Below are 10,450 nucleotides of genomic sequence, written 5' to 3' on the forward strand. Positions count from 1 at the left end.
TAAGCGAAATAGGTTATTCTCATTTCGTACGCCTTTACTGCCAGTCAATCAAAGCTTATTATGAGATAAGGCGCGATAAAATACAAGAACTTCTTATTTTCTATTGCTTACTATCATTGTAGAATAGATAGATTTTAAGCTAGTCACATACACTTTCCGTAACAGTGGCCTAATTTCCACCGAAGGTTTAGGGCTACCGCACACAAAATTCCATAACGATATGCGTAAAGTATAAACTTAAGCCGATGAGCCAATCAGGATACTGCTTTAGATTACGAAGACGAGTTTCAGTCGGTTGAAATTCATCTTATTGCGAGATTATGGATTAAATTTATTGTTATTTCTATTTCCGTTACGTAGAGTACGTAGATCTAAAGCAGTATCTTGATTGGCTCATCGGCTTAAGTTCATATGTTAAGAGTCATCTACATAAGTCGCAAACGCAGAACGCAGTTCGCAGACGCATTTGCGACAACCAATCAGAAATGCCGGTAATACTAACAACAGCTTTTGATTGGTTGTCGCAAATGTGTCTGCAAATTGCGTTCTGCGTTTGCGACTTATGTAGATGGCCCTTCATCGCGTTTTGTGTGCACAAAACCTCTTGATAATTTCTCTTTTTGCTTTCCGACGCGGAAGTATAATATTCAGGGCATTTGATAGTATTGCTTTCCTTATTGACTTCTAGGGATTTTCCATTGCGAGTATTCGCAACTTGCCATTTACATATACGCAACTATTTCAAGAATCAAAAGTTCAAGGGTAGGTTCAATCATAAAACTTTATCTCTAGAATTGAAAGTGAAAAGTGGAAATTTTAATCATTGAAATTAATGAAGAAATTTTTCACTTTTCACTTTTCCTAGGAAAAAATTTCATGGTTGATATTCAGGACCACAACAAGTTATATAAGGACAAATTCCTAATATTGGTGCTTTAACGGTTCAAGTTATATCTCTTCCTCTTATATATATATGTACATTATTGTAAATCATATTACTTGTTGCCTTTGCTCAATACGAACTGTGTTCAGTTTGGACGCAAAATTAACGCCAGATCCCAAAAAAAGTGTAGATTCATACAGCAACAATTGCTACTTATTGCTTTATGCAACCTAGCCACAAAAATTTTGGATTGATAAGTATGCAATTTTATCCCCAACGATGTTAGAAAAATTAATTTCACCCCACGATACAAATATAGTTATATTTATATGTTAGAAAAATTAATTAATACTTATATATTAATAAATTCTTATCGAACAATTATTTATTAATAATGAATTTCTTTTCATACGTACAGAAATTCAATTTCAATAACCTTGGATTTAACGTATATGTGAACAGATGAACAGTAATGCAGCCCAATAATTCTGATTGGTTGATCCCCACTCTATTATTTTTTCTGAGATTCTGTTTTTCGAAATTCCGACTGTTATTGAATAACATTCTTACTTTTAAAAGAGAGTAGCGTAGTACTAACTTGCATAGTTCATTTGCTCACATCACTCACATCGGTGTGGCCTTAATAATTTTTCATTGTTTCACCAATGAAATTATATTATTTTAAATTAGTCAATTAGTTAACAATTGATATACACTCCTTTTAAAAATCGTTAACTAGTAACGGTAACTTATTATACTTTTTCTATTCAGTACCGAGTAACTGTAACTTGTTATCTTTCAAAAGTAACTTTCTATTCCCTGATTCTAGTATGGCACATTCCTACTAGATAGTAGCACAGCAATATAATTTGTTCACTCTGCTCGCTGTTTTATCGACATACATTTTAATAAAGTTCCTGGTAAACTGTATGTGTTTCTATGTTTGCGGCGAATAAAAACCTTTTCAACAAGTTGTGAGGAAATAAATAATTGATTTTGTTCCCTTATGACTAATAATGTTTTACTTGTTATTTGTATTTGAATTATTCAAAGCTGTTAGACTGTTCGCCACTCTCCTCATTTAAATCGATTAAAGCATTATATAAATAATATGGCTGATAGGGATAGCTTAGAAATTGATCGAGTTTCGACAAATTTTTGAGGAGTTCGGCAAAATTTTAAAAATAAGTCGCAGGTCGCTTGACTTCAAAATATTCTTCGATCGAAAAGAAAGAAAGAGAATAGCTGCAGAGGAGTCATGTTTAGTTTACGAGGACAAGTTTTAATTAAATGTTTATCTCGTCTCACGAAATGTTCTTTTTAAACATACGACCGAACTTGAGAGAGGCTTCGACCTTACTTCTACCTCAGGAAAATTAATTCTTTTTTGCATTTTAAAAGCAAAATTGTCATAAAAGATGTATTTGCGAGAAGTTGTTCGAAATGACGTATTAACAATGTACTAAAAGTCTTGACCGCTAGCAGATTTGAAAAACGTTTTTTCAGCTTCAAAAAACTGATCAAATATAATGCAGTTTTTCAAAAATATTTCAGTATTCATTTGATCAAAATAAAGGTCATTATCAAAAAGAAAGCTGATAAAATTACGAACAATTTCGTTTTTTTTTTAAGATCGTACAATTAATATTTTCCGTGATAGAATTTTTTTAGAATGTTGTATTTTTGGTCATTTTGATAATTCTAACTTTTTTCGTATAAAATATCTCAGATTTGGCTACTTTTATATACAAAATAGTTCTTATGAAAATTATTAAATTTTCTACAAAATCGATTTTTATTCATCCTCATATGACCAATAACTTCTGAGAAGGGTTTATTTACGCAATTAATCTAAAAAATAAATCTAAAAAATATTATGTTTTTGTTTATTTTTTTTTTATATTACTCGCGTCTGTCAATGTATTTTAATGATATAAACAAATAAATACAAACAATAAATTATAAATTATATTATAGATATAATAATCAAGTTTATCTAGAATTATTTAATAAAAATTTATTTTGGTTAAAATATCTCAAACTAAAACCGTAATAAAAAATCTAATGATAATTTTGTTGTATATTTGTAGTACAAGCTCTCGATTGTGACTAGTCCGATTAAAATCTTAAAGACATCTGTACTACCGATTAAATCGTAATTTTTGTATAACAATAATTTTTATCTTCTTTTATAGATTTGAAAATCTTTTTCCATGATTAAAGTATACATGAATATGTGTCTGTGAAATGGAGTTTATGCCGAGAGTGACAACAAATTTCGAAATTGAAATTTTAAAAAAAATTTCGAAATTGAAATCTTAAAAAAAATTTTTAGGTTTACGGCACAAACTCCACCTCACAGTCTTGTGAAATATAAAAAAATAATAAGTAAACCTCTAATTAGAGTAAGGAATAAAATAATTGAATATATATAGTTTTCTGATCAGAAGGATAGATTAATAAAAATTAATAAAGAGTAAATTATTAAAAGAATAATTATAGAGCTGATATTAAATAAATTAATTAATATAATAAAAGTAATAAAAAATAACACATATTAATGCGTATACTTTAATCCTGAAAAAGAATTCGAATCTATAAAGAGAAAAAAGTAATTGTTATACAAAAATTACGATTTAGTGGATAATACAGACGGCTTTAGGATCCCATTAACCATTCCAAAAAGATCATTTGCGTTATATTTTCTAAGTTTCAGACTCACACGTATATACTCACGTAAAGCCAGTTTGTCATTCAAGTCTTTCACAATGCCTACATATAATATTACTAAAAAATTATGCAATATAAATGAATATTAACGTACGCATACAGTTTAATATGGAGTTAGAGAAAAAGTCTTTTTATAAGTTCTCTGTTTTTTTTTTACCGAGAAATCACAGAAGTTCTACACCGAAATAATGACACTATTCGAAAAATGGCAAAAGTTCATTGATCAAAACGGCACAAACATATTTGGTTTAATAAAAGTTTGTAAATAATTTAAAAAATATGTTTCAATTAGACTATATATAAAAGAACTTTTTTCGTAACCCAATATTTAAAAATATATAATAAGGCCTAAGCCGAATAAAGCCACATAATTTATTTTATTTCTTTTTGATTCTGAGGATTATTTATGAGGTTATTGAAATAAACTAACAAGTCAACATATCTTTCCGTGACTCGCCAAATTTAATGAAACTTGGTACATTTATAGAGCAGACAAAAATAATACACGTTGTTTTTATATCAGCAATAGTACAAGGTTTAAGGATACGAATTATCCTTATAGTAATAAGCACGAGTATTTCCTATCCAGCATCAAAAATTTTCAGAAATATTTCAGAAATATTTCAACCGAAAAGTGAAACATTTTATAAAAATTACGAAATATAATCTGCAACATTTCTGACAAGGGACCATCTCGGTTTGTACAACAAATTAATGAAAATCCTTCATATCAAAAGTCAGCATAAGATATAAATTAAGAAATGGCGGAAACGTATTAAAGATTGTAGGTAAAAGATATTTAGTATATGGTAAAAATTCTGAAATTAATATCTCAAAAAATATTGATTTATCTAAAAAATGTTTGAAACGAAAGTAATAAGATGTTAAAAAAGTTATCAGATGATATTAATTTGATACTTTAGAAAGTGCTTTCAAGATTAACACAAAAATCTTAAACTCCTTATTTTCATAGCATATCTTTAGCTGATATTGAGACGTTTTCAAAACACTGGTTACAAACCTTATCTTCATGAATTTCCGAGTTATAGCATTTAAAAGTTACACTACCGCCGGCATTAGCATTACGCAAAGTGTCCGATTGATGGCTAAAACCTCTTGAATATTGTTCAGAATGTCCTGGATAACATTCGTCAAGATCAAGATCATTCATTTTTATAAAATGAATTTTAAAAATAAAAAAAAATAAGGTACAACCTCTTCAATGATCTTTGATCTTGACATATGTTATTTATTACATGTAAATGAGAATCAAATCTCCATTTCGTTCACTTCCAAAAGTATAAAATATATTTTTTATGTGTAAATGAACGAAACAAAATTTTGTTAAACTCTGATATTAGGCCTTATTACATGCATATGATATAATATAATAAGGCTCAAATCAAAAGTAAATTAAAAATAACAAAGAAAATAAACATTATCTCTCTAAATCAATTTTAAAATAATTATTAATCATAGAAAGGAAATTCCTTAAAACTTACTTTACTCTCAAATATTACAATTATCTTCAATTTTGTTTGTATAATTAATTCTTTAATCTTTGGAAATTTCTAGCAATTTGAATGCAATTTTGGCTTCTTAAAAGATAGCAGCATTGAAAATGTTGTTTTCTGGCACAAACTCCACACATAATAAACAAATAATAACTATAATAATCACATAAGTGGACCTTATTTAATAAGTACATTATTTTAAAAAAATATACTTATTTCAAAAAACTGATTTATTAATTATTTTCCATAGTTAGGAAAATTGAATAAAATTAATAATGAATTATAATAAATTATGAAACATTGTACTGATAAATTTTGCAGCGGATTATAAAAATGGCTTATACACAAGTTTTTATTGTGTTAAAATGTTAAGTTTTATTGTGTTAAACAAACGTGCTGCTATCGATTCCAATTCTTTGATACCTATTTATTTATTTTCTGTGACACATCTTTTAAGCATATATTGCAGGCGTATAAAGTGAATTTTAAAGTAATAAAATTAAAAGTGGGTCTTATTTAGTGCTGGGCCTTATTCGGCTCAGGAATCTTATACTAAAATATAATTGTTGTCCGAACTTGTTCGATATCGACCGACGCCGATCGATGATACTGAGGAGACTACAGGCGAGGAATTCATAAATGCCAGCAATAATATCAGCGAATTAATAGATTATGAAAGTAAGAATCATGTTAAACGACATTATGTGATCCTAAAAATCTTATAAGAAATCAATTTTCTAACTTATAACGAATTAATCTTATAATGAACCAATTTTGAAAGTTGTACGTTTTATCGATCTCTTTTTACTTATTGTAAAATAACTTTTGTATTATGACTTTTTCGACTTTTTTGCTCAAATATTCTTGTTTTCAGTCTTCGAATGTTTATTTAAAAATTAATTAAAATCAATGCAACTCGAGATACAAGCAAAAGAAAATGTCGGGTTACAAATATCCGTTGTGTACGCACAGGGATTCTTTTGGGTTGTGTACTGAGAATTAATGTTTACATTTTCATGATGAAGGTATGAAGACCAAAAAAGGCATATACATATGCCACACTACTTAAACTCTGCGGCAACAGCCAGTCACTATCAGAATTAGCAGTCTAAATAAGACCGTACGTGTCGACCGTTGTATCTCCGAAACTATTGGTTCTAAAAATATGAATCAAACGCCAAATTCAAGGGAATATTATCTATTAAGAGATCAAAAAATGTCATTATCATATCATTTTTCTAAATATACCATTTTTACACAAGTTATAGATAGTAATTTTCAGTCAAAAAATTGTCGCAGAAAACTCTTTCTTTCTTTAAATAACTGTATCTTGCACAAAAATTGATGGAGAGAGAAGAAAAAAATGCATTTTAGAAAATTTTATAAGCTTTAATTTGTAGTTAATATATTTTACATAAATCTTTTAAAAACTGAGATATTTATAAAAAAGTTACGGAGAATATGTTTTTTTAGAAAATGTTAAAAAAAAAAGGCAATTTGTTTCGAAATTGTTTTTCCAAAAATAAATTTTGGAATGATACGCAACTAGGATCATATATAAATACATGTAAATTTTGAGAAAAATGCGAATATTATTTTTTCCAATTCGATTATACATATATTTGTAATGATAAATAAACTCATATTTTAACGTAAACAGAAGATCTCATAATATCCTTGAAAAACCATATCTCGGAAACTATTAGTACGAAGTTAAGAAAAAACATTTTCAAGCTAATTTCATAATCTTTAAGATTGTTTATGTTTATTTACATACGATAAGTTACAAGCAAGTTATCCATTAAAATGTATTACAATTTGAGAAAATTTATTTACATCTCAGCAATTTATCGGACGAGACTTAATAAAAAATGATTCTATAAGGAATTCGGTAATTTTCAATAAGAAATTTTTTAAATTTTTTATAAGAAATTTTTTGTACGTAAAAGATCCGAGATATTTACGAAAAAAATCTTTTCATTCTCGAAATGATAAAAAAATAGTAAATAGATAAAAAAATACAGCATTCTAAAAAAATTCTATCACGGAAAATATTAATTGTATGATCTTAAAAAAAGACGGTATTGTTCGTAATTTTATTAGTTTTCTTTTTGATAATGATCTTTATTTTGATAAAATGAATACTTTCTGAGATATTATTAAAAAACGTATTTTTTTACAGTTTTTGAAACTGGCAAGTTTTCCAAATCCGTTAGCAGTTTTAGTTTGTTGTATAATTCGTTATTTCAAATAACTTCTCGTAAATAAACCTTTTAATTTTCCGAAAAATCTAATTTTCTGGGTTACTTCTCAATCCACAGCATAATGCGACAATTACGTACTACGTCGTCATGTGTTACAATCGAATAGAGTGAAGAGACATACATCTCTTACGACCACACTTCACATTTCTGGTGAAAATAATAAAGGTCGAAGTGGAAATCGAATATAAAGAAAGAATGGCAGAAACGCAAACAAAATTCCTAGGAAACGAAAATTTAAAGATGGCAACCTAAAAAGAAACGTTTTAAGAAAAAAATGCGCACTTTTCATCTACGTTCCAATTTTCATTTTCTAAGAGGCGCATTCAGATTTTTATTCAATAAGTACCCAAATAGGTCTGTTCTGTAACTTTTAACGAAAGTTCGATATCTTTATATTGTCATTGCGCAGCTTTTTTACCATATAAAATATCTGCGCAACATCCCGAGCTAGTAAAATTGTCGTTAAAAAGTTATATTGGCATACAGGTATTATCATGTTATCCTTATTCAACATTCAATTAATAATAAGAATATAATGATACCTAGATGACACTTGGGTGGGAGTCTGAACACAATCTATACATATATATATAGTTCGTGTACACTTGAGCTACTCTTCATTTTTACTGTTAAATTCATAATGGTCTTAAATTACATCTAATATAAGTTATTTTTTATCATTTCTATAGATCGCTGTTGTTCCTACTCATTATGTCACCGATTTAATTAAAATAATAAAGTTAAACAATTTAATACAAGAAACTTTATTAAACTTGACTAAAATTTAGTTTATTATAATTAATTAATTTAGTTTATTATTTACTGAGTGCATACGTTAACATGAGCGATATTTACTTTGAAAAACCTATAATAATAGATTGATTGATATTTTGATACATAAAATAAAATGAAAATAAAAATAAATACATGAAAATAAAAATAATAAAATGTTATTTAACTCAAAGAATTGGGATTGTTATTTGCTCCTTTCATATATTTAATAGTGTATACGTTCATTCGATCTTTATTTTCGCCAAAGACTTTATCTGAGAAACATTCTTGGAAAACCCTTATATCCAAGCAAGGTAATAACTTGTTAAAAGTTAAAAAAAAATTAAAAATTAATAACTTTTAATTTAACTTAGTTAATTTAGTTAACTTAGTTAATTTTAAATGCATTAATTTTTAACTTAATTTAATTTTAAACTTTAATTTATAAACTTTTTTTAAATTAAAAATGTTCTATCTCTCTTAATGTTAATGTTTTTTTTCTATAAAATCTTAAACATTAAAGAAGAATCAGAAAAGAAAATTAATTTAGAAAAAGTTCAATGATTTTATGATTAGAAACTCTACGTATAATAAGAGTCACACACGATAGTCAATTTTTATTGGCTCGCTAGATTTTGTCAATTCCTGCTTATATTTGAATCACATTAATTTTAGATGTAAACGTTATATTTCAGCAACATAAATATGAAATGAAGAGTTATAAAATAGTGCTGTACATCCACTTATTTTCTAAACTTTGACGTATATTTTTTGTAACAAATATCTAATCGATGTAGTTATAAACATGCGTGAGCAGTCATTTCAGAAATTAAAGAAAGTTAGATAAAGATTAAAAAACGAGAGATATTGCAAATATACTCTTCTCTCTTGCAAGATTTTTAAATGCCTTACATGTGACTTTTATTATATATAAATAACTTACATGTAAATAAAAAAATTTACCTAATAATTTATACTGCGTTATTTAAAGTAATCTCATTTAAAAAAAATTAGGACATTCTGATTTTAAAAATAATTTTTTTCCACAAATTAACTTTTTTTTAAACTTAAGTTAATTCAATCTTAACTTTTATTAAATTAACTTTTTATTCCTTCAATTTTAACTTAATTTTTTATTCAATTTTTAATTTAATTTTGTTAATTTTATAAGCCATTAACTTTAACTTAATTTAGTTTAAAAAAACATTAATTTACCCAATCTTGTATCCAAGGAAAATATTAAATTAAAAGAAAATCAAAACTTTAAGAGAAAGTCAGATTTTATTTTGACGTCATGAAAGTTAAAAGCATGATTTTTGATTACATGATTTTGGTGCAAAATTTGATTATTTATTGACATTAAAAATCAAAATAAAATCATTTTGATTTTTCTTGACTTTTGTGTGTTTCTTGGGTAGAACATTCCCAAGCAGAACAAGTCATTATGTATATATTATCAAAATGATGTCAAAATGATTTTAAAATGGTATCATCCTCATCATTAAAAGTCATTTTTCAATCATTTCTGATTTATTTTAATGTTATTTTGACATGACTCGTTGTTCTACTTAGATCAGATGCAGACATAAGGATATTCTCAAGGTATCTTTAGGACATTCTTTTGATGCCTGTACTATATGGAGAATCTTGCGGCGATGCGAAGGATCGATTCTTGATCGGCGAATGAAGAGGCCGGGGCGTTTCTAATTAAAATGTCGATTGGAAGAGGAGTGCGAGCGAAAACATCGTGCCGAAAAGTTTCATCTTGAAAGCTTTGCTCTTGCGGAAAGTGCGCCTCGGAGGCATACCATGCGACCTCAAATCGCGAAGCACTTTGAGAATGAGAGGTTTACATATTCGTTTTATATATTCACAGCAGGAGATGCATTCTTCCGTAAATCTCTGTCTCTTTATTCCTGATACCACTGAATCGAAAGTTAACAAAAGAGAGAAGACAGACCTATGCGGTTCACCGAGAAATTTAGCAACTAAACTTGATCCGATTAAAGCCAATCTAATTTATTTTATTTTATTTTTTTAATTCTATTTATGGGAATATCGAAATAAATAAACTAAGAGAACTGAGAATCAAATCTTCATTTCATTCATCCTCAAGAATAAAATATATTTTTTATATAGAATATGTGTAAATGAACGAAACAAAATTTGGTTAAACTCTGACATTGGACCTTATGCATATGAATATTAGGTGTACAACTTTGCTTCCGCCGTATATTTTCCTATAGATGGCTTTAGCGGTAAGTGGTGGTCGAAATAAATAAATCATA

This window comes from Atta cephalotes (assembly GCF_000143395.1).
Source record: "Atta cephalotes unplaced genomic scaffold scaffold00005, whole genome shotgun sequence".
NCBI lineage: Eukaryota > Metazoa > Arthropoda > Insecta > Hymenoptera > Formicidae > Atta > Atta cephalotes.